Raw genomic sequence first — 25,100 nt, forward strand, 5'->3', positions numbered from 1 at the left:
CCTGCTGCAACAGTGCAGACCACAAACCTTCTTAATGTAAAACAACTGGTCTGAAGCCCAAGTGCTTTAACCAAAAGACTTAGAATAACAGTTACAATTTAATCATGCTACTACCAAGCAGTAATAAATGCAGCAGAATAAACACAATTGAGTATTTTTAGGAAGAGGCAAAAGCAAAATAAGGTAATAAAGTAGGAAGAAACACAAATACAGTAAAAGCAGATAAAGTGCAATTTTTTTATATAACAATAGAAAACAAGCAAACTGATTTAAACAAATTACCCAATTAACCAGTAAAAAAAAACTCAGGACTGAGCCCTGTTCCAGCAGTCTTCAATCAGACAAGTTCAGGGCCTAAGTGGGTATGCCTACTCAAATGTTCTCTCTGTATTAGGCAGGATGAGCTAATGAGACTAGACTAGGACAGAGATGGGATAGAGCTGAACAGATGGGAATGGTAGGAGTGTCTGAAATCAAAATATGATCTCACTGCACTTGGTAGAGTGAGCAAATAAGATGGGCCCAGGAGGAGTGTTCAAACACAAATTTACAGGAGGGGCGGTCAATTCCAAAGCCACCAAGATTGGGTGGGACAACTAACTGCAGAGAGAGCTCACAATTTTCAGTGAACAAATAAATAAGCAGATAAAAGCAGTACTATTTTTAACACAATATTCAATTAAATAATAAAACAGAAAAAATAAAATGCAGTACTATCTTATAACACTCCAAGTTTGTACTTATCTCAGCTTGTAATAAAGTTGATGTAGGTATGTAAAAGCTAACCAAACAGCTCAAGTATGCAGCTTTTCAGCAGAAAAAAAATCACTTAAAGTGGCCTGCAATTTTAATTTAGATTCTAACTACATCATAGTCTAATATTTGATGAAAAAGATTATCTTTCTCCTTGTTATTTGTATATTAGTACAATACTATAATTCCATAAACATATCCTCTCCATCTCACATCCATAGCACTTAACCTTCCCATCCAGCCCAATATTAAATCTAACATTTAAAAACAAATTAAAAACAGCATTAAATCTAGTATTTTCATTGTTTTTTCACACAACACAGACCCTCCAGAATAACTTTCTTTTTCAAAGTTCCATATTATACTTCCACCACACATTTTTTGTTTACAGTCTTTCTTTACTTGTCAGGAATCTTGCATCCTCTAACATAATAACATACACATCGCACTTAGCATACCATTCTAATATCCCTATCCTTCTTACAGTCTTAATGATAATATTCACATTTAATGAACGTACTCCAACATTTTTGCTTTTTCTTCTTTTAAAATTTAGGGAAAATACATTTTTTAATTAATTATTTTTTTTGTGTTTGTTTTCTTATTCTTACTCTTTTACTCTTTCTCCAATTGAACAGTTGAACATGTTTTGCTTATATTGCCCAGACAACTCAAAATGTTCTTCCCAGCTATGACTGAGTGGTCAGTCTATGGAGAGAGTATTTTATTTATTTAACATTTGTTTACCAGGAACATCTGACTGGGACAGAGCCCATTTTTAGAGGAGGCCAGGGGAGAAATGCACCAGATGCATGTCTTTGGAATGTGGGATAAAACTGGAGCACCTTGAAGAAACCCACGCCAACACAGGAAGGACATGCAGACTCTGCACAAAAGGTACCCTAGCTGAGAATCAAACCAGATATCCTCTTGTTTTGAGGTGACAATGCTAACCACTGTGCTTCCAGTATAGTCTAAAGAGACACATAAGTAGTTTTATTCAAAGTTATGCTGTCCATTTATTATAATTGTTCTTTTGTTGGCTTTATTGCTCTCAGTCATTTCATAGGTTTGTTTTCTGTCCATTTGATGAGGTTTGATGAGGCAAGGGATATGGTAAACCGAATTCATTGTCTTAAGTATACCTTATTAATTTTTTTTGCTTCCTGTTCTTTGATAATACTGTATTCTTGTTCAACTTTATCAGTAATGTAAGATTCATTATAATTGTCAAGCAAAAGGTTGCCATGAACAGCTTGATTAATTGCATGTATCACAGCCATAACAAACTCCAATCATACCTCTCAACTGTGCAGATTTTCACAGAATGCCCAGATTTTTGCTTCATATTTTTGGTCTGCTTCTCAAGAAATTGTGGTTTTCTGGCAAATCATCAGCAAATTATTGAGGAATGGAATAAATAAAATGACAGTTATTTGAGTTGCATACTTCATACCTTCAGCAAATGAATGTCAATGCAAAACCTGTTATTCTATCAAATTTCTAAGTTTGTAAGAGCAATATTTGAAAAATGTCCCTCTTTTTGGCTTTTTTTCCCCATTATTTCTGGCTTTGTCCAGATTTATTTCTCTGAGAGGTTGAGAGGTATGACTCCAATTATCTATGCTTGTCATTAATCAGAGCCTTCATTAACTCACTCAGTACCATGTCTGTCAAACATGCTTACTAATTTTTTATTAAAAAAAAAACCCACCAAGACACAATGCTATTTGGAAATTTCTACAACTTTAACCATTTAAATAAATACGTTTGCTTGATACAGACAGATATTATTGTCTAACTGCAGACTTCTAAACTTTTAATTTTTTTTTTCTCAAACCAAGATAAACAAGATGTCAGAGAATAATTTTCTACTGAAGATACTGCTACAAGAGAACATGAAAAATTGTTTACAAACCAGTTTGTTAAAGTCAGTGCTGGCACAACTCACTACCATTAATATTCAACTTAATATTATTAGTGTATCCATTGCTGCATAAATTAGTGACTATCCTACCTGTAGAACCACTGCTGCCAGAGATATCACATTCTGATTTCAACCCTTTTTTCATTACAAGCCATGGATAAATCTAATCAGATACCATTAACTATTATGATATCATTTAGAGCAGTAAAACCATTTAGGGCAAATATCACAGCAACATGAAAAACAAATTGTGAAATATGAGGAATGTTTCATCTGGAGTTTCTACTTGTGAGTAAAAAATCTGCTTTAACTAACTTAGTTTCTTCTATTGCAAAGGTCACCACTCATTGTTTACATTGTGTGTTTGACTCTGTTGACACTTGTAGGGCTATGGCCACTAGTACTGTTTTGATGAGATTTACATAGCTGCATTCACAGAATCTCCCAGATGATGTTAAAATGAGATTTTAAATTCTCCCTTGGATAGAGATTTAGTTTTTGGCTCTTCTGCTGCAGAGGTGCTCAAAAAGTATGATGAAAGGGACTAGCTAATCCTGGGAATTTTTTAGCCTTTCCAAAATTTCCAGTGGATTTTCTATCTCTGTACCCAAGTTTGGCAAACAAAAAAAAGAAAAGAAAATAAACACTCTCAGCCAAATACAGGCAAACAAGACATTTAAGAAGAAATTGAAAGTGCATTCCAAAAAGAAGTCATGGACATTCCCAAACCAAGGACAGTCCAACAAGTCTGTATGACTTTTCAAGAGACCTTGTGAACTCTTCTCAGCCAGGCCCCTTTCTACTTCTAGAAAGTCTGAATCTCCATTTTTCTCTGGCAACAGATAATTTCAGGCAAATGGGTTCTAAAAATCATTAATCAAGCTTACAGATGGCAGTGGTTGGAAATTCCTTCTTTTCAGTGGTAATTTCTCATCCTTCAGATCAGACAGTTTTGTTTCCAGTGGTTCTTCATTCTATGCTCTCACAAGGAGTGGCAGAACCAGTTCCTCCTTCCCAAACTGGGAGAATTTTTATTCAAGAATGTTCCTAGTGCCAAAGAAAGAAAATTCTTGGAGACTAGTTCTGAATCTTTCTTTCTAAATCTACTTGTGATAGTGCTCTAATTCAAAATAATGTGACTTCACAACCTGTTACTTCTTTCAGGTTTCCTGACATTAGACTTAAAATATTCTGATGAATGCATCCCTATTCATCCAGACTTCAGACATTTCATAAGGTTATGTCTATCTAGATCACATTATCAGTTCTCTGCCTTACCTTTTGGACTACTTATTGTACCACCAAGTGTGTTCACAAAGTGTCTAGCTCTAGTTATGGTGCATTGCAGGCTACAGGGTGTCTACATTTGTCCCTAATTAGATGAATTGCTTATGTTCGCAGAGTCTTTATTAAAGTGTCAGGAATCTCACTCTTGGGTGAGAAATCTCTTACCCAACCTTGCATTCAAAGAGAATATTCAAAAGTCGTTTTTGACTCATGCATACAGGATTGTGCTCCTGGAATGTCAGCTAGACACCTCAGTTCAAAGAGCTTTTCTTCTACAGGAAAATATAAATCTCTCTCTAATGTTTTCTACTCAGACTTCAATCACTAGGAGGGAAAACATGGAAAATAAAAATTGATGATATAAAGAAAGACAAAAGGATGTGCAACACTAATCTGACAAAACAATATTATTATATACAGTAAATCCATGGCATCTATGATTCTCAGGATACCCCTGGAGAGAGTCCTCATGAGAAAGATAGAGTGGTATCTGAAATCTCTTTGATCCCAACATCAACGCCTTCTATCATTTCAAATCCCACTGTTGGAGTTTGTCAGACAAGAAATCTTTTGGTAGAGACAGCAGATATCATTAAATCTAAGTCTTCCCTTCTCCGTCCTTGCTCCAAAGCAGTCAGTCACTATAAATGCTACTGACTTTGCTTGTGGATCAGTTTCAGGAGGGATAAAAGTGCAGTGGGTGTGGGGCACCAAGGACAGAGACAAGCACATGAATAACAAGAAGAAGCTTGCCCTGATGAAGATACTCATGTTGTATATCAGCAAGCAATGGAGAACTAGGTCATACCCTCTTTGCAGACCAGCCACGTTAGCTTGGGATATAGCATCACAACACAATCTCATTCTACAGGCATTCTACATTCCATCAGAGCAAAATTATATGACAGACAAGCTGAGCAGGACCAGGGCAGATCCTCATGAATGGAAACTAGATCAAGGGTTCTTCTAGGATTTGATACATCTGAGGGGAGTTATTCAAGTAGACCTTTTTGTCTCCTCTCTGAACAATCAACTGGCCAGATTATGTTCCTGCACTCCATGCAAAAGGACTTGAAGACAGATTCATTTTCTTTTCCTTGGACAGGAATGTTCCTGTATGCTTTTCCACCCCTTCCACTAATTTCCAGGTTACTTCTGAAGATTCAGAAGGAATCCTCCAAAATAATTGTGGTGACTGCTTCAGAGAGAATAAAAGCCAGAACCCCAAGTAAAACCAAGCTGCCCTGGGGTACATCCAGCATCAACAAACTTTACGACAAATGCAAAAAGTCGCTGTCCAAGAAAACAAAGGCGAGGCCCCAACAATGGAAAAGCACCCTCCTCAACCTCAACAGGCAAATAGGATAACGTCAAATCCTCTAAGGGCATTTTTGAGAAAAACTTAGCTAGCACAGCCAAGGATAGCTATAAAGCCTTTTTCAGCTATGTACATAGGCTAAAACGTAGGACCCAAGCATGTGCTGAACTTGTAACTAATGGTATCACACACACACTGACCCCATAGGGATAGTAAACCTACTAGCAGATAGATTTGGTGAAAATTTCACTCAATTACCCCTTAAAAACAAACCCTGCCCCCAACTTCCCCACTACCCTGCATATCTGAAGGGCATGTCATTCAAGCCTTGTCCAAGACAAAATACACAGCCTCTATGGGACCAGATGGCATCCCAGGCTATCATTTAAACATGCTAAAACATGATCTAGCTAAAACATGATGCTAGATCATGCTTTAGCTTGTTTAGAAGACAAGCTAAAACATGATCTAGCATCGCCATAAAGTACCCTATTCAATTGTAGCCTAACTACAGGCTTTGTTCCTGTGGAATGGAGAACAGCAACAGTTATTCCCCTCCACAAAGGTGGCCTAGCAATAGACCTAGGGAATTATAGACCCATATGTCTAACCAGCCTAATCTGTAAGGCCATGGAACATATCATTATGGACCTCATTAATAAAGGCATAGGTAACTTCCAAAACCTGAATTCAACCGAATTCGGTTTTGTCAAGGGAAGATCCTACCTGCTAAACCTGGTAAATTTGTTCAAAAATGTGATCAGGGCCATTGATGAGGTCAAATCTGTGCACACAGCATACCTCGACTTGGTAAAGGCTTTCGACACAATTCCACACTCGGGCATTACCGATAAACTTAGCAAACTGAGTGTAAACCCCTTTGTTATAAGACGGGTTGCCAACTGTCTCATAAATCAGACACACACTATCCAAGTGGGTGACTCCACATCAACCAGCAGACCTGCCACCAGCAGGGTGCCACACTGTTTGGTATATACTTCTCAGAAGTTCAGTCCAAAAGTAAGAGGCTGTGGCTGATCAAGTTTGCGGATGACTGCAAACCATCTACTATTAATGAATCCCCAAATTATGTCAGTATACTTCAGGAGGGTCTTACGCAGACCAACGACTGGTGTCTTAGTTTCTCAAACTGAATGCAAGGAAATGAATTATCATTCCCTTCAGCAAAAACAATGTCCCTTCACACTATCAAATCAGCAACAATAGCCTAAGTACTTATGAAGTATTAAGGGATTTGAGATCACAAGTTGACTGTGACTTTAACTTTGATCACCATGCATCTACTGTAGTAAGGAAGGATTTCTACATAGCACATTTGATTAGTAAAGGCATCGCTTCTAGAGTAAAGGAGGTTATAATCCCTCTATACTCATTACTAATCAGGCCCATAATTGAGTATAATGCCCCTTTTGGCATGTACCATACAATGCACCTGCAACAATTGAAAAGACCTCAGAGATTTCCAACAAAGATGATTCAGGGACTACAGCATGTGTCTTACACAGACTGACTAATGTCCCTGTCACTATACTCTGTATCATATAGACATCTTAAGGAAGACTTATGCCTGGCTTACAGAGCACCTTTATGACACTGTTCAAAAGGAACCTGGACGAGAGGATGAGGCACCATAAATTCTTACCAGGGATAGTGTCCACAACCCTCTTGGATATGGGCAGTCATTACTAAATACAATCCTGGGTATTGAATAGAGTATCTATGGTATTACATTGGAATGAAACGGCTATGCTTGAAATTAACTCTGCATTGATAGCCTAATAATCTCCTGTGGTCCTATGACCCTATGATCCTATGACTCCCTTCTGACAGTCAGCCATGGTTCTCCCTTTTTTTTTGGAAATGGTGAGGGGAAATTACCACAAGCTTCCTCATGGACTGGACCTAATCACACAAGAACAGGAATGTTTGATACACTCCAAAATCAATTAACCTTATCTGACTGCTTGGATGATAGGGCATTAATTAATTTTAGGCACCTGTTTACTGAAGATGTGTAGCAGGTAGTAATGGAAGAAAGAAAGTCTGCTACTAGAAAATCATATATTGACAAACAGAAAAAGTTTTCTGGTGGTGCCAATGACATAACCAGCACCCACTCAGGGTTAGTTGTTCCCTGGTTCTACAATATTTTGTGTGAATTACTATCATATAATCTTTTTTATTCCTCTATTGAGGTTCATTTATCAGCCATTTCAGTAAGTCCATCCATGGATCCTCCTCTTTCAATGCAGTATCATTTCAAAATGTTCTTGAAATAGGTTTTGATAAGAAGCCTCAAAGAAAAACGGTGGCCCCTCCTTGGGATCTTAATTTTGTGTTAGTTAACCTAGCACTTGCTCCATTTGAACCAGCTTATTTGCCTGACTTGAGGTTCTTGACATGGAAAACAGTTTTACTGATTGCTCTGACTTCTGCAAAAAGGGTATTTGCATTACAAACTCTTATGTTGAGTTAAACCTATCTCATTTTCCATTGGGACAGGGTTTCATTGAGGACTAATCCTTTTTTATGCCAAATGTGGTATCCAAGTTTACTTTAAGCCAAACCATCCATCTCCCTGTTTGCTTTCCTGAACCTAAAAATGAGGAAAAAAGGATAACCCATACCTTGGACGTCCACAAACTATTGCCTTTTATTATACTCACCATAACAAAACTATTCCAGAAAGTGTCACGGCCACCCTACCAGAGTCTTGGCTTCATCTACAGCTTTTTGGAAATGGCTAGATTCTAGAAGTATTCTAAAGGTGCTACTTGGTCATCTGTATGTGCTTTTATAAAGAACTATATGCCTGATTCTTTAACTAGGTCCATTGCTAGGGCCATTCTCCATGGGCTCCTGGAGGCTTTTCCTTCCACATTCCAAATGCAGTTAGTTAAGGTCATCATCAATAATCATCATTATCAACACCCTTGTTCCCATTGTCTACATGATTTCAGGGTGTTGTGTCAACTGTTGCCATCTCTGTCTTTTCAGCACTATTCTCCTAACTTCTTGGGCACTCATGCCTAACTGTTGCTGGTTTTTCTCTCACAAAATCCATCCATCTTTTTGCTGGATGTGGACATCTCTCACACACTCTATCCATCTCTTTGCTGGATGTTGTCTTCTCTCACACAATCCATCCATCTTTTTGCTGAATGCCTTCAATTCCTCTTGCCTTCATCCTATCTGTCCCAAATAGGATCATAAGATCATAGAATAATAGCAGATTTCTAGGCTATCGACCCAGAGGTCATTTTAAGCCTAGCCATTTCATCCCAATGTAATAGCATAGAAATGCTAGTCAATACCCAAGATTGCATTTAGTGATTACTGCTCATGTCCAGGAGGGTTGTGGGTGCTATCCCCGGTAAGAATTTATGGTGCCCCATTCACTCATCCAGGTTCCTCTTGAACAGTGTCATAGAGGTGCTCTGCTTCACATGGATTGGTAGCCTGTCCAAAGAAGTGGCAGTTTCTGGGAGATAAATCTGTCCCTCCAGCATGTCCTATTTAGTCACAGGCCATATTTAGGTCCCTGGAATGTGTAGCCCTAGTCCTGTTTGATTTATGGAAATGCAAACTTATTAGGTTTGGGTCTTGGATTGCTCTGTAGACCAGGCATAAGCCTCCCCTAATAAATCTATACAATATAGAGTATAGTGACAGGGACTTTAGTCGATCTGTGTAAGGCACATGTTGGAGCCCCTTGACCTTCTTTGTTAGAAACCACTGACATCTTCCTGCAGGTGCTTAGTACGGTACATGCTAAACGGGGCATTCTACTGAATTATGGGCTGGATAAGTGCTAAGTATGGGGGGGGTTATAACTTCTTTTGCTCTTGAGGCAATGCCTTTACAATTCAAATGTGGTATGTAGAAAGCTTTCTTCACTACAGTAGATACATGGTGGTCGAAGTTAAGGTCTCAGTAAACTTGTGATCCCATACCACTCTGTGGCTACTTAGGGAATTGTTGTTGATTTGATAGTGTGAGGGAACATTGTTTTTGCCAAAGGAAATGATGATTCATTTGTCTTCATTCAGTTTAAGACTATGATTAATACACCAGTTGTTGGTCTGCATGAGACCCTCCTGGAGTATGCTGATATCATTTGGGGATTCAATTACTGCATCTAGTTTGCAGTCTTCTGCAAACTTGGTCAACCACAACCCCTTAGTTTTGACCTGAACTTCTAAGAAGTATATACCGAATAGTAAAGGGCCCAGCACTGATCCCTGTGGCACTCCACTGATAATTGGTCTGCTGGTTGATGTGGAGTCACCCACTTTGATAGCGTGTGTTTGGTTTGTGAGCCAGTTGGCAACCCATCTTACAACAAAGGGGTTTATATTCAGTTTGATAAGTTTATTGGTAATGCCTGAATGTGGGATTGTGCCAAAAGCCTTTGCCAGGTTGAGGTATGCTGTGTGCACAGTTTTGCCTGTGTCAATGGCCTTGGTCACATTTTCAAAGAAATCCACCAGATTTAACAAACAGGATCTGCCCTTCACAGAGCTGAATTGGGTAGGATCTGTGGGGAATAACTGTTGCTGCTTTCCATTCTGCAGGAACAAAGCCTGTTGTTAGGCTAGGATTGAAAATGGCACTTAGCGGTGATACTAGTTCATGTTTTAGCCTATTTAGAAGACAGCCTGGGATATCATCTGTTCCTATAGAGGAGTGTTTTTTGCCTTGGACAAGCTTTAGAGGACCTGCTCTTCAGTTTTTTGCCAAACATATATGCTAGCAGGTTTGCTATCTCTGTGGGTCAGTGTGTATGATACTGTTGGCCATTACTTCTGCATATGCTTGGGTCCTACCCTTTAGGTTATGTATATAGCTGTAAAAGACCTTATGGTTGTCTTCTTCGCCATATTGTATTCTGCTTTTCTGCAAACAGTTGCTGTGCTTTTACTGCCCAGGTTTCTGTACCATGCAGTGGTACAGAATGCATCACCATATTGTACATCTTACGTTCAGCTTCTTTGGCATTCTTCTGCCATACACTGCCCATGAAACTCTGTGCCAGATGGCTGTAAACCCTTTGATTCTAGCTTTGACCTCCTCATTTAAACTTCTCCTATCTTCAGCCACCGTTCCCAAATATTTGAAGTTGTTAACTTGTTCCACTTGTTCCCATTTCTAACCTTCTATCTCATTTCTCAGCTTCTTCGGATTTCCTGATATGCTACCATTATAACTGTTTTATCTGTAATCAATTTCATCCCACGATCCTTCAATTTTGCATTCTATTCCTCTATCCTTGGCTGAAGTTCTTGCTTAGTGCCTCCCTGTAATGCTACATCATCTGCATCCAGGAAACTTGTTGATCTGACCCCTCTAACCTGTTTGCTAATGTAGTCCATTGCCAATATGAACAGTAATGGGCTCAGAACTGAATCCTGGTGTACACCCACTCCCACTTGGAACCAGTCTGTCAGGCTGAACACTGTTCATACTTGAGTAATTGAGTCCTTGTTCATAGTCTGCACTAATGCTACCAATGTTTCTGAGACTTCAAACCACGGCAAGACAGCCCAAGTCAGCTTTCTTGGGATCTTGTCACATGCTTTCTCCAAGTCTAAGAACGCCTAGTTGGGCTCCTTCCTTATCTCTAGCTTTTTCTCAACTATCTGTCTCACCGCAAACATCAGGCCAGTTATGCTGCATCCTGATCTGAATCTGAACTGCTCATCTCCCATCTTACGTTTTTCCACTCTGCATACTCATTTTGTCAATCACACTTGCCAAACCTTTCATGATAGGAGTTTGCTACCTCTATACTGCCCTGTTGTGAATACCCCCTTTGTTCTTGTACACTGGTACTAGTATGCTTCTTCCAGTCATCTGGAATATGCCTTTCTCTCCATACTGCTATTAGTACCCTCAGAAACCATTTCTCCCTTATGACACCCAACATCTTTATCATATCTGCTATGACCTCATCTGACCCTGCTGCTTTCCTTGACTTCATTTTCCTTAGTGTTATTCTTACTTCTTTTAGGGTGGATTCCTTCTCTTCTTTCATCATAGGCTGTGTCTGGGGCAGTACAACTGCTCTGGGGTTTTCTTCATTTAGAAGCTGCTGGAAGTACTCCTTCCATCTGCTTTTGATGTCCTGTGGACATGAAAGCAGGTTGTTTCTGGCATCCCTTACGAAGTGTGTCTGGTTATCTTCTTTATCTTTCTGATTTGCCTTGCAACCTGATATAGTTTCTTTCTGTAAACTACTGGGTCACTTTTCTGAAGCCGGTAGAGTGCTCTGATGCCTTGTTCTTTGCTATTGTAACTCCTCTCTTAGCCTGTTTGTTAACTAACTAGTATTCCTTCCTAGCCCAGTCCATTTTTTCTATCTTCCATGTTTTCCTGCATACCTTATTTCTTTTGATAACTTCCTGGACTTCTGCATTTCAACAAAAGCTTCCCTAAGTTTCATTAGGTTCCTTACATGGGTCAGCCACATATCTGTTTTTAGTCCTGATGCATGCTGTTTTGAGGCACTGCCATTCTTCTTCAACTCCACATATCTCATCTTCTTCTTGAGGTGCTAGAGTCCTGAGTAATGCCTCCAGTCAACTTCCAGGTCCTCAGCCCAGCCTCTGTTGACCTTTAACACCTTTGATGATGACTTGTAATTAATTTTGGCAATCAGTGGCTTATGCTGTGGACTGACTGTTTCATTGGGGATTCCATTACAATCACTGATTCTACTCAATGCCCTTTTCTTACAAGGATGAAGTCTATCTGAGTTGCATGTTGGTCATTCTTGTATATGATCTTGTGACTGTCTCTTGCTGACCCAAGTGATGGCCACCATCAAATCATTTGGCAGACAGAAGTGTAAAATGGTCTCTCCTTTTCATTCCTTTGGCCCCACCCATGAGGACCTAGGCAGTCCTCATATCCAGTTATGTGTGTCCTGATGTGTGTATTCAGATGACCCATTATCAAATCCAATTCATTTTTCCTACTTTATCGAGCAGGTCCTGTGAATGCTGTGTGACTGCACTCTTTTCCTCATTATCACGGCACTGTTTTGGGGCGTGTGCTGATATTTTGAATACTGCCCTATTATTACACTGGAATCTGATTGCAATAAGTCTGTCATTAATTCTGATGACATTCTTCACTGTCTTCTGAAGTCTCTAAATCACTACAATTCTTGCAACATTTCTAGTCTGTCCTTCTGCTGAATAGTAGACTCTGGATCCCAATCCATGTGGTTTTACTGCACTGCCATTCCACCTTGTCTTCTGGTAGCATCCTACTTACCATCATATCATCCAGTTGCAAGCTGTATCTTGTCATGAAATCTACTTTGAGTGTAGCAGTTCTTACTTCATATTTAGCAGTCTGATTGATTTTATATTCAGCTTTCACTCAACAGAGGTATCCCAGGTAATCCAAGCTGGGCAACTGGACACCAGCCTATCTGCAGCTTATTGACCTAGGGATGCTGGGCTTTATGGTGGATACACACTGGCCAAAAGGGACACATGCACCCCTCCCACTGTTAGTATTGGTCCCTGGTGTAGGATGCAGTAGGCCGGGGTCCTCAACCCACGTATAACCGTCAAATATCCAAGCCCATCTGGTGACATTAGTCAACACAACTGAATCACCTAGAGCCATATTTAGATTAGTTAATCAACTCATATAGCTAAGGCTACTGCAGCAGTGATCAATATGATGAACATAATACAGTTGTATAAGGAAATCTTACGATAACAGCAGATCTTTAAATGATTACTGCAGCAATAGCCACTCCCTCCACCCCTCTTGTATTTTTGTGTGTTTTTTATGCCAAGGTGTGAACATTTATTTTTGCTATTCCTAGCATTTTCCTTTCAGGGGTCAGCATCCCTCTGTCTATGCTTGCAGAAAACTTCGGAAGGACTTCATGACCAAACTGGTCATTTAGACAGCTCAACTTGAGCTGCTTGGCAGTTTGGGCATGTGGATGATGCTCCAAAGCTTTGGATGCTGGCCTGCTGTTATATTCTTTGCAGGATATAACCCATGTAGTTAGGGCTACTGCAGCAGTGATAATTTGAACATGTACTGTCATGGTAAGTTTTACTTACACAAGTATACTTTCTGTCCTTTTTTGTACTACAAAATTGTTTACGTCACAGTAATTAATCAGATTATTCATTGAGGAAAAATATAATCCAATTCTAAAAATAATCCTCTTAATAGTCAATGATTCAGGCTGCTATTTAAGTACCATAGATCTGTTTAAATTATTCTATGATACTTCAAAAGTCAGTGACGTGTCTATACCTTTAAAAACACAGGGTAACATACTTAGAATCTGTACCTGACAATACATCCCTCTTTATTTATCCCAGAAATACAGGGATAACCTCTTTTAATAAATGTATCCATAAGTTTTTTGCACTCCTTCTGATTCTTATCATCCTCTGAAATCATATTATCCAAGCTTTTCAAACTGTCCTCTCACCAAATTTATTTTCTTTACAAAGGGCTGACAGATATTGAAATGCAAATATGCACATGAAAAATAAGATTCTATATAAATATTTTATAAAATATATTGTTGCTAATTGTAATATCAACATAAACAACATAATCCATGGAAATGATAAGTAAATTTTACCTATCTAATCAAGAAAAAAACATTAATTTTTGACATAGAATCTTTCTACAAAATCAAACTATTACCAAGAAATCTCACATACAGAATCTAGATAGAGGCAAAAAGTGAGTTACTAATACATTTGTGCACATAACTAAGTTCATTTAGAAGGGAGTGCAAGCTGGTCCCACTGTTACACCATTTATCTGTTTAAAGAATTTGCACTCAAAATAGATGATATTTTTATAACACTATATCAATCAGATCAGTTATTAAGATGATATTCTTTGCAACTAGAAACGTAATACATTACAAAGCTTCAGAAAACATTTACAAATCTTCCTCAATAGGTAGAACTGAAAAGAATCTACTACATGTATGCTGGGAAAAACAATATCTTCTTGACCAACATCAGTTTTCAAACAACCTACGGAATCCCAGGAATCTCTCTGTATATGTGAATATTCATTTAGGAATGGTTTAAGTGTCCTCTCAACAATTTTTGTCAAGGGATGAGTTTAACAACCGTGTGCTACAACAATTAATATATTTGTGAACTTTTGAGATAGCAAATATTATTTGAATTACAGGATTATCAGAAAGATACACTACCCTGCAATAACAACATTTTCAAGTATAAATCAATGGTGATATATGCAACACATTTTATTCTATGACACTTGCATGTATTTATTTGTGACATGTAATATATTTAACACCCTACTTGAATAATCAGTTTGAAGCTGTCCAGCTGTTGTATCCTTGACAGGATATAAGCCATATGGCTAAGGCTACTGCAGCACTCATTATTCAAACATCCACCATTATGGTAAGCATGAGTAATCTCCACTCTTGTCTGATTTCATTGTGTGAATTGTAAGATCATTAGCCAGTGAGTTAAGAAAAACTTTCTCATCACTTGTAAAATTATTTTAACATATTTTTCTACTGTACTTAGCATAATCAATATCGTTTTATAGGTATTTTCAAACAACTGAATAAGGGGGTACGGTGACAGCTTAAATATACTCTTTTTCATGTACCCCCATGCGTTAATAGATTTAGAATATTTTTTTTAGTTTTGTTCAAAATTACATTTAATTTTCTAGTAAATAACCTTGGCTCGATCAAGGTGACAGGCAAATTATTACAACTGTTGGAACACAAGACTTCTTCTTTCAAACAATTTAAAATGACTGTAAGTTATTTTGGGTTACCTTCATTTGATCAAAATTTCATTTGACTGAAACCCATTTGACTGACAACTCATTTGACTGACAGTTAGTACTTCAGTATACTTTAAGGCAAATAACAGGGATTTGTCCCCTTCCCCAATGTAGTGCGACCCTGGAGTTGATATATATAGTTAGGGGGGTGGGGGGCAAAGCCCCCTACCTAGTTTCATTTTAAAGAAGAAAATAACACAAAAAGTACAGAATTTAAACCAAAATAGGTCGGAGGCATTGCCCCCCTCACCCCCAATGTAGGGGGCTGCTCCCCCATCTCCCCTAACTATATATTCCAACTCCAGGGTCGCACTACATTGGGGAAGGGGACAAATCCCTGTTATTTGCCTTAAAGTGTACTGAAGTGCTAGTTGTCAGTCAAATGAGCTGTCGATCAAATGAAGGTAACCCAAGTTATTTCACATGTATTATAATTCAACACATTAGAATTGTTTTTCTCTTTTGCATACAATCATGAAATAATTGCAGACTCTAAAAATCTTCTGTCCTCCCCTGATTCCTCCTTTGCTGTCTCTGGCATCTGAAGATAATGTTCATTTTGCCTGGATATCTCAAAATGTCCTTATCCATCTGTGACTGGCTGATCTGTCTCTAGGATCTGTAGAGGGTGGGATACTCTTAAGGGTCACATAGGCAGTTTTTTTTTTAATATTATATTGTCAATTTATTATGCTATTTCCACTGTTGGCTTAATCACACTAAGTCATTCCATTGGAATTAACCTTCTGAGATACGTTTGGTGAAGGGACAGTTTGTAAGACTGGAGACAAACCTTTAAGGAGAGAAGATGAGTAACCGAAGGGGTATGATAAACTAATCAATATGTTTATTGAATTATGTTATCTTTTGGATTTATTAGATAAAATAAAAAGAGAGCTATCCTTAGGCAGAGTATTAAAATCTTCATGTCGAGTTAAAATCTTGGTATAGAATAAAATAGTCCCTCTGTGTTCCAAACGATAAGCGCTTTCGGTATCTTCTTCAAAGGAACTTCCAGTCCCAGTCTCTACGATCTGAAGAAGATACTGAAAGCACTTATCATTTGGAACACAGAGGGACTGTTTTATTCTATACCAAGATTTTAACTCGACATGAAGATTTTAATATTTTTTTCTACAATAAAAGGATTTTAACTGCCACTAAAGCTAGAAGCTCTTATTTGACCTGTTTGAACTGTTTGATTGGTTAAGTTGTAATTACAGTTTGCTATAGTTTTGCAGTAGCTACTACATCTTCAGTGTGGATACTTTGTATATCAGACTTGAAAGACTGGACACCTTGAAACCATCATTTCGCTACAGTGTAACTGCATTCACAGCGTGGATATCTTGTAAGTACATTTAATTGAAGCATTGGAAATTCATGCAAGTCTTTATATATATACTGCACTTTTATAAGTTTTATATCATTCAATCACACTACCTATTTTGCACGAGAATTGTACTTCATTGGCCATTGTTGTACATCACTTCATTTTGAGTACTGTTTTTACTTGTTATTGATAGCTGTACTTTAGCATTAGGAGGTACGCTCATTTTAATGTTAAGAAATGCGGTGCTGAGTTTTGGAGCATCACAGAATAATTTTAATAGAGCTATGACATTTAAATACCAGCCTGATGTGGTGACTATTAAGAGTGTCATTTACAGAAATTGATTTATATTTTAGGTTCTATGAAGACTTACATGAATTACTGAGAGATAAACCCAGTTTTGTATACAGAAAAGGACAGAACTTAAAAATATGCTTGTAAATATGGGTTCAAACAGGAAATCTTTGTTGTTTTGTAAAGGTACAAGGAGATGTAGACATTGAAACCAATGTAAATATATTTTGGAAGCAGAAAGCTTGGTAGTTAACCAATAACATGTACAAATGGTTGTAACTATACTTGTAGTGGATTAATTTACATTGCCATTTGTAGCTTTTGTAGATCATTTTACGTGGGGAATCTAATGAAAATATTATACTATATAAGCATAGACTAACTTCTTCCATTCATGGTAAATTTATGTTCACAGTATTTAAAAGGGTCTATATCAGAACATCGAAGTTTTAAAACTTCGAATGTTCTAATATCGACCCCTTTTGAGTGAACGCTAAAAATAGCGAAGCTGCAGAATATCAAATTCTTTCCTAGGGAAAGAATTCAGTTGGCCGGTTCTGTGGCTATGCTATTTTCAGCACTGTGGTGGAAATTTAAGGGTCGGGTTCAGGTAAGTGTGTGATTGTGTGGTTGTTAGGATTAGGGTGCAGGTTAGGTGAGTTAGGGTTAGGGGTGGGTTAAGTGAGTTAGGGTTAGGGCGCGGGTTAGGTGAATTAGGGTTAGGGGTGGGTTAAGTGAGTTAGGGTTAGGGCACGGGTTAGGTGAGTGTGCGATAATGACGGACCTTAGGGTTAGGGTTTGGGTTAAGGTAAGTGGATAGATAGTAGTGTCTGTATAGTTTAGCGTAGGGTTAGTTGTATGATTATAAGTGTATGTGTGTGTGTATTGAAGTTTTTTAGGTGTGCTTGTATTGTGCGTATATGTTTCGGAATAGTGAATTTTTTCCCAAGGAAAAAATTCGCTGTTCTGAATGTTCCATATTATGTGGTTTAGATATTTTAGGTTCGATGAAATAGCATTCGTATTTTCATCTTTCGATAACATGATATAAATCCATTTAAACAGGTCTCCAAAGACCAAATAGGAGGCAGACTGAATCTAAAATAGAACGTAAAGAGCTGGCGTTACAGCTAAGATTTAACGTTGTAGTGCCTCCAGTGCTTAACGATTATTATTTAGAAACTTTTGATCAATAACTTTTTGCGTTTATAAGTCAGGATACATTTTACAGTTTATATTGAAATATGTTGTTTTTGTTAAACAATTTTTTGACAGAATTCATTAACTATTGATATTAATTCTGCCGTTGACTACTAAGCTTTCTTGGAGATTATGACCATGTGGATTGCTTTTTAAATTTTTTTTTTTTTTAAATGGAATGCTTTATAGACATAGATTTACATTAATAAGAATGGCTTTTTTATAAATACTATAGAGTAATGAAACTTTTTCTACTCAAAATACATTCTTTAATGGTATTTATATTTATTACTATGTCTGTGGAATGATTTATATTAGTTATATTAATTCTGATGGAATGCTTCACATGATTAAGGTTGTATTATGAAAGTGAGTCTAGTAAGGGGTACAATTTCTTCTAATGAAATACTATTGTATGCAGTAATTATGATGACAGGACTTAACCTTTTAAATAAATGTGTCCTAAATAAGCCTCTTGAGTGGAGTAATCTTTTAGTTGTCCAAACTGGAGCAAGTTTGGAAAAGGATCTTAAAAGGAACAACAATAAAGGGGAAACCTGTGCAATTGCATGTTGACAGAGTTATGAAAGGAGTAGGGATGACATTTGATGGTCAGTTTGTTGAAAAGCACAGAAACAGTATAATTCATGTAAAAGTTTGAAAGCAAGTGTATTAAGGAAAGGAATAGACCTACTAAAACACCACAAGTACAGCATAGATTGGTGAACGATCAGCTCACGGCTCACTCTTTTACTACCATTTATTATTTTCTAAAAAAAACAGATGGCATTGTTTTTCTGTAGAGTGACACTCATTTTCATGCCCACTTACCCTTTCTTATCAACCATTCCAGTTACCCAGTTAGAATACTCTGTTATATTTATCTAACATGACCTTGTTCCTGTGACTGCATGCTGTATTTAGTTATATGTTTCAATGACTTCTTGATATTCTAGAATATTTTTGTTCAGGAATGACTGTATCACTTTCCTTACAGTTTAGATAAATATACATGCTAGTGGTTTGTATACTTTGTCTTCTGGAAAGGCTCTCACATCTAACCTTTTCCAGGAATCATAGACCTCATCCTTTATCCATCTCATAATTTGGTTAAATTACTGTGAGCTATAATTCCACTTCTCTCATATGCCCTCATGCACTTTTTTGGTGCATCCTATCAGGCCTCACTGTCTTGCTATTTCTAGTTTTTTTGGATTTTTTTTAGAATGGTGACTTCTGTGAAATGAGAGGGATTGATGCCTTCGGCATGTTTGCTACTACTGACTGGGGAAGCTAACTTTCCTTTCTTCCTCATTAGAATGCATGGAAGTATTAATTTATCTGCTTCCCTAATGTAAACATGGGTGTTTTTGTTGTTTTCTCATGCTTTTCTTTACATAATTTAAATATAGCAAACCATTATAGCAAAAAGGCTTGTATACCTTAAAGTGGATTTTCTGTTTCCAGTGCAGCCAAACCCTTTGCTCTGTACAAGATGCAACTTCAATTTATGGATCACATAATGCTAAACACTTTAATCTCTGAAATATGACAAATAGGCAATGCTTGATTATGTGACTAAAGACAATGACCATTTAATTTGATGGTTACTGCAATCTTGCCAGATATATTTTGCAACATGTTTGGTAACTATTACATTTAGCAATATGTGGAAAATTTTAAGTATCTCACACAAAAAAGCACCACAATCCTATTAAAAATGCATTGCCTATCATATCTGGTTACAAATCAAGCCGGTGATATGACTTCCTGTTTATTGTTATCCTCATCTCCCTTTATAATGGTACAGCCTGACTGTAGGCATTTTTTGCTCTTATAGGCTTTACCTGCCACCAAGTGGGTCCTTTGTTTTTCATCCCAGTGCATTCTTAGTTTCTGTTTTTTTTTTCTTCCATAGAGGTACCAGTCTATGTGGGATCACTGGAAGAATTACAGAGAATAACCACTGTAGGAATACTGCAGTGCTCTATAACCTATGAGAAAGTGGAGGTGGTGAGAATTCTGACCTCTCACCAGGTGATGAAATACACTGAATTTTTCTGATCATTGCATGGGGACAAGAGGCAATCTTCTCTCTCAGTCGAGAAGTTTGCATGCAGGTGAGACAACAATGTATTTAATAACACGTTTCAAGATAAATGTTGCATCACAGCCACTGATCATCTCTCAGTTTTGACTTTAATTTCTTCTCGTGATTTCTTTTTGTTTTTGCTTAATATTTTTGTTTATGATATCAAATGAGTTGCTTTTATTTCTATTTTGTAAACATTGATTAATATAGTAGCAATGTATCTTACCTGCAATACAGTTTGCTTCTTAATTGCTAGCAGTTAAGCTTCCAGCAACTGGGGGGCTAAATGCTCTGTTGGGTGCCTCCATGGTAATTATGCTCATGATGATGAACAGGTTGTTCCAATTATCGGTCAAATTCTGCAGAATATAAATATAAACATAAAATTAGCCCATCTGTATAGTCCCCTGCAAATTACAATGTATTACAACAGAATGCATTAAAGGGTTCAACATAAATTTGAACTGTGCTCTCTCTCTCTCTCTCTCTCTTTCTCTAATTTCATGATGCTGTTCTTCAGGTTATGATTTCTACTATACTATACTGTACACAGATCCACCCATATATACAGATGACAGATGCACAAAGGCTCCAAATTGTGAATGGGTTTCTGTCCAAAATGAAAAAATATATAAACCAGCATGAAGAAATCATTTATTTATTTGTATGCAAATGTGGTGCCTTTTACATTGCCAGCATATGTAATCCATTGAAGCAGAGAACTGTAAAAGGAAGAGGACTGCTTTATGTTGACATTTTTTACCCATTCTTTTGGCTAGTTTACTTTTATTAATATTGACAAAGTACATTATTTACTAATACAGAAAAATCACAATATGCTTGACAAAAAACAAAAAATATGGTATTGGATTGTTACCTTAGGGTCTATGTTTTACCTGGTTTATAATGAAGGCATTTAAGTCTTTGTACACTTAGAAAATTACATATTTATGAAGGGTTATTTGGGACATTTAATTTGATCATGACACACACAAAAAAATTATGAAGATAACTGCATTAGCCATATACACAGACTTTTCTGTACTCCTCAGTATGTATATGTTTTAACCTTTTAAACATTTCTGTGGGGACAGTAGATTTAGCCATCATAATTAATTGACTTTTTAAGATATGTGTTATCTATCCAACATCGGCTAAATACTATTTAATTAGATTCAGTTTAGTGTTTGTAATATATGTATATATTATTATAAATTTCATATATCTATATCTATCTATTTATATCTATATCTATCTATATATCTACATATAGCTATATCTATCTATCTATCTATGTATATATATATATATATATATATATATATATATATATATATATATAGATATATATCTTAAATGCAACTCCATAAAATGGTGATTATGGTCTATGGCCACTAGATGGCTCTCTAAATTTATATATATTTTTTTCAATACAGGTTTCAACTTGGGCAACTTCATTTAAAACAAAATCTTTTTTCTTCCCTCTTTTGCATTGTATTAAAGGGATTGACTCATTTTGGAAATAATGTTTATACCTGGATTTTAGAAGCATGTTAAAATTGGATTTATTGTTTAGTGATCACAATGATGTATGATTCTATATGTTTTATCATCATCTTCTTTTGGCTGTTCCCATTAGGGGTCGCCACAGCGGATCATCTGTTTCCATTTCTTCCTGTCCTCTGCATCTTGCTCTGTCACATCAACCACCTGCATGTCCTCTCTCACCACATCCATAAACCTTATCTTAGGCCTTCCTCTTTTCCTGTTACCTGGTAGCTTCATCCTCATAACTCCTGCCTTTTTGTCAATGCCACTGTCTCCAACCCATATAACATAGCTGGTCTCACTACCCTTTTGTAGACATTCCCTTTCATTCTTACCGGTACTCGTCTGTCACAAATCACTCCTGACAACTCTTCTTCACCCACTCCATCCTGCCTGTACTCTCTTCTTCACCTCTCTTCCACACTCACCATTACTCTGAACTATTGACCCCAAGTATTTAAACTCATCCACCTTCATCATCTCTACTCCTTGCATCCTCACCATTGCTCTATCGTCCCTCTCATTCACACACATATATTCTGTCTTAGCCCTGCGGACCTTCATTCTTCTTCTCTCTAGAGCATATCTCCATCTCTCCAGGGTCTTCTCCACATGTTCCCTACTCTCACTACAGATCACAATGTCATCTGCAAACATCATAGTCCATGGGGACTCCTGTCTGATCTCATCTGTCAACCTGTCCATCACCATTGCAAATAAGAAAGGGCTCAGACCTGATCCTTGATGTAACACCACCTCCACCTTAAATGCATCCGTCACACCCACCGCAGACCTCACCGCTGTCACACTACCCTCGTACATATCCTGTACCACTCTTACATACTTCTCTGACACTCCCGACTTCCTCATACAATACCACAACTCGTTTCTAGGCACCCTGTCATATACTTTCTCTAAGTCTACAAAAACACAATGCAACTCCTTCTGACCTTCTCTGTACTTCTCCATGAACACTCTCAGAGCAAACATCACATCTGTAGTGCTGTTTCCTGGCATGAAACCATACTACTGATCACTAATCATCATGTCCCTTCTTAACCTAGCTTCCACTACTCTTTCCCATAACTTCATGCTGTGACTGATCAATTTAATCCCTCTGTAGTTACTACAGCTCTGCACATCACCCTTGTTCTTAAAAATCGGTACCAAAACACTTTTTCTCCATTCCTCAGGCATCCTCTCACTTTCCAAGATTTCATTAAACAATCTGGTTGAAAACTCCACTACCATTTCACCTAAACACCTCCATGCTTCCACAGGTATGTCATCTGGACCAACAACCTTTCCATTCTTCATCCTCTTCATAGCTATCCTTACTTCCTCCTTGCTAATACATTGTACTTCATGACTCACTATCCCCACATCATCCAACCTTCTCTCCCTCTCATTCTCTTCATTCATCAACCCCTCAAAGTACTCTTTCCATCTCCTCAACACACTCTTCTTGCTTATGAGTATGTTTCCCTCATTATCCTTTATCACCTTTACCTGCTGCACATCTTTCCTTGCTCGATCCCTCTGTCTAGCCAATTGGTACAAGTCCTTTTCTCCCTCCTTAGTGTCCAACCTTTCATACAACTCTTCATATGCCTTATCCTTAGCTTTCGCCACCTCTCTCTTTGCCATGCACCTCATCTCCTTATACTCCTGTCTACTTTCTTCATCTCTCTGACAATCCCACTTCTTCTTTGCCAACCTCTTTCTTTGTATACTCTCCTGTACTTCCTCATTCCACCACCATGTCTCCTTGTCGTCCTTCCTCTGTCCAGATGTCATATCAAGCACCTTTCTAGCCATCTCACTTACTAGCTCTGCTGTAGTTACCCAGCTATTTGGTAACTCTTCACTGCCACCCAGTGCCTGTCTTAACTCATCCCTGAACTCCACCTCACAATTACCCTTTTTCAAGTAACACCATTTATCCTTGGTGCTGCCCTCACACTCCTCCTCCTCTTCTTGATCACCAACTTCATCCTACAAACCACCATCCTATGCTGCCTAACTACACTTTCCCCAGTCAACACTTTACAGTCTCTAATCTCCTTCAAACTGGCCCTCCTACATAAGATATAATCCACCTGTGTGCATCTTCTTCCACTCTTGTATGTCACCCTATGCTCCTGCCTCTTGTTAAAATATGTATTCACCACAGCCATATCCATGCTTTGCGCAAAATCCACTACCATCTGACCTTCTGCATTCCTTTGTTTAACACCATACCTACCCATCACTTTCTCATCCCCTCTGTTCCCTTCACCAACATGCCCATTGAAATCTGCTCCAATCACCACTCTCTCACTCTTGGGTACAGTCATCACCACTTTATCCAACTCACTCCAAAATTTTTCTTTCTCAACCATCACACACCCAACTTGTGGAGCATATGCACTAACAACATTCATCATTACACCATCAATTTCCAACTTCATAAACATCACTCTATCCGACACTCTTTTCACCTCCAAAACACTCTTAGCATACTGTTCCTTCAGGATAACTCCTACGTCATTTCTCCTTCTATCCACACCATGATAAAACAATTTGAACCCACTTCCGATACACCTAGCCTTACTCCCCTTCCATCTGGTCTCTTGCACACACAATACCCCACTCTTCTTTCTGTCCATCATATCAGCTAGCTCTCTCCCTATACCAGTCATACTGCCGACATTCAAAGTTCCAACCCTCACTACCACAGTCCTAGCCTTTCTCCTCTCCTCCTGCCTTCGGCCATGCCTTCTGCCTCTTCTCCTCCTTTGGCCAACAGTAGCCCAATTTCTGCCAGCACCCTGTAGGCTAACAGTACTGGTGGCGGTCGTTGTTAACCCGGGGCTCGACCGATCCAGTATGGAAATATTTACTGGTGTCCCCATGAATTATTTGGCGAAGTTTTATGCCGGATGCCCTTCCTGATGCAACCCTCCTCATTTATCAGGGCTTGGGACCGGCACTAAGAAATGCACTGGCTTGTGCATCCCCAGTGGCTATGTTTTATAATGAATTTAATTTTGCTTTGTCATGAATTCCACAAATATTCAAAGTGCATGTATTAGTTTAGTTGTTTATTGGGTGAATACATTTCTTTCATGTAGGTTATGTTATCAGAACTTGTGATATTTAAACTGTGGGACATGTTGCCTTCCTGATACATACTGAAAAAGCTGGAAGGTAAAACCATGGTATGCGGATGTTTATCTATTTTTTTCTAATAACGCAGTGCAGCACATTTCTGTGTGCTGGTTTAATTTTTGGGGTTTCTCTGTCTTCATATATATCTTTAGAGAGAGAGAGGGAGAGAATCACACACTGTTTACACCTTCAGCAAAGCAGAAAAAAGACAGAGAAGAAACAACATTCTTGTGGACCTTGAAGTCATCAGGAGAAATTTGCATTTTTACTTATTCCACTATTTACAAAAAGCTACTCAGTTAACAAAGCCATCTGTATCAGCTCTATTCTAGTTAGTGTGTAACTT

General features: G+C 37.9%; 1 protein-coding gene across 2 annotated transcripts in view; it reads right to left on the bottom strand.

Annotated features, from left to right (window-relative positions):
• Positions 1 to 25,100, bottom strand: part of KCNMB2 (potassium calcium-activated channel subfamily M regulatory beta subunit 2) — a 1,871,591-nt gene that overhangs the window by 1,063,163 nt on the left and 783,328 nt on the right. For both annotated transcript variants that reach the window (XM_044070129.1, XM_044070130.1), the window contains exon 2: positions 20,283 to 20,415. The gene's annotated coding sequence lies outside the window, so the exon portion shown is untranslated. The remainder of the gene's footprint in view (positions 1 to 20,282; positions 20,416 to 25,100) is intronic.

This window comes from Protopterus annectens, chromosome 4.part1, assembly GCF_019279795.1.
Source record: "Protopterus annectens isolate FY-2018-M chromosome 4.part1, PAN1.0, whole genome shotgun sequence".
Classification (NCBI taxonomy): Eukaryota; Metazoa; Chordata; order Ceratodontiformes; family Protopteridae; genus Protopterus; species Protopterus annectens.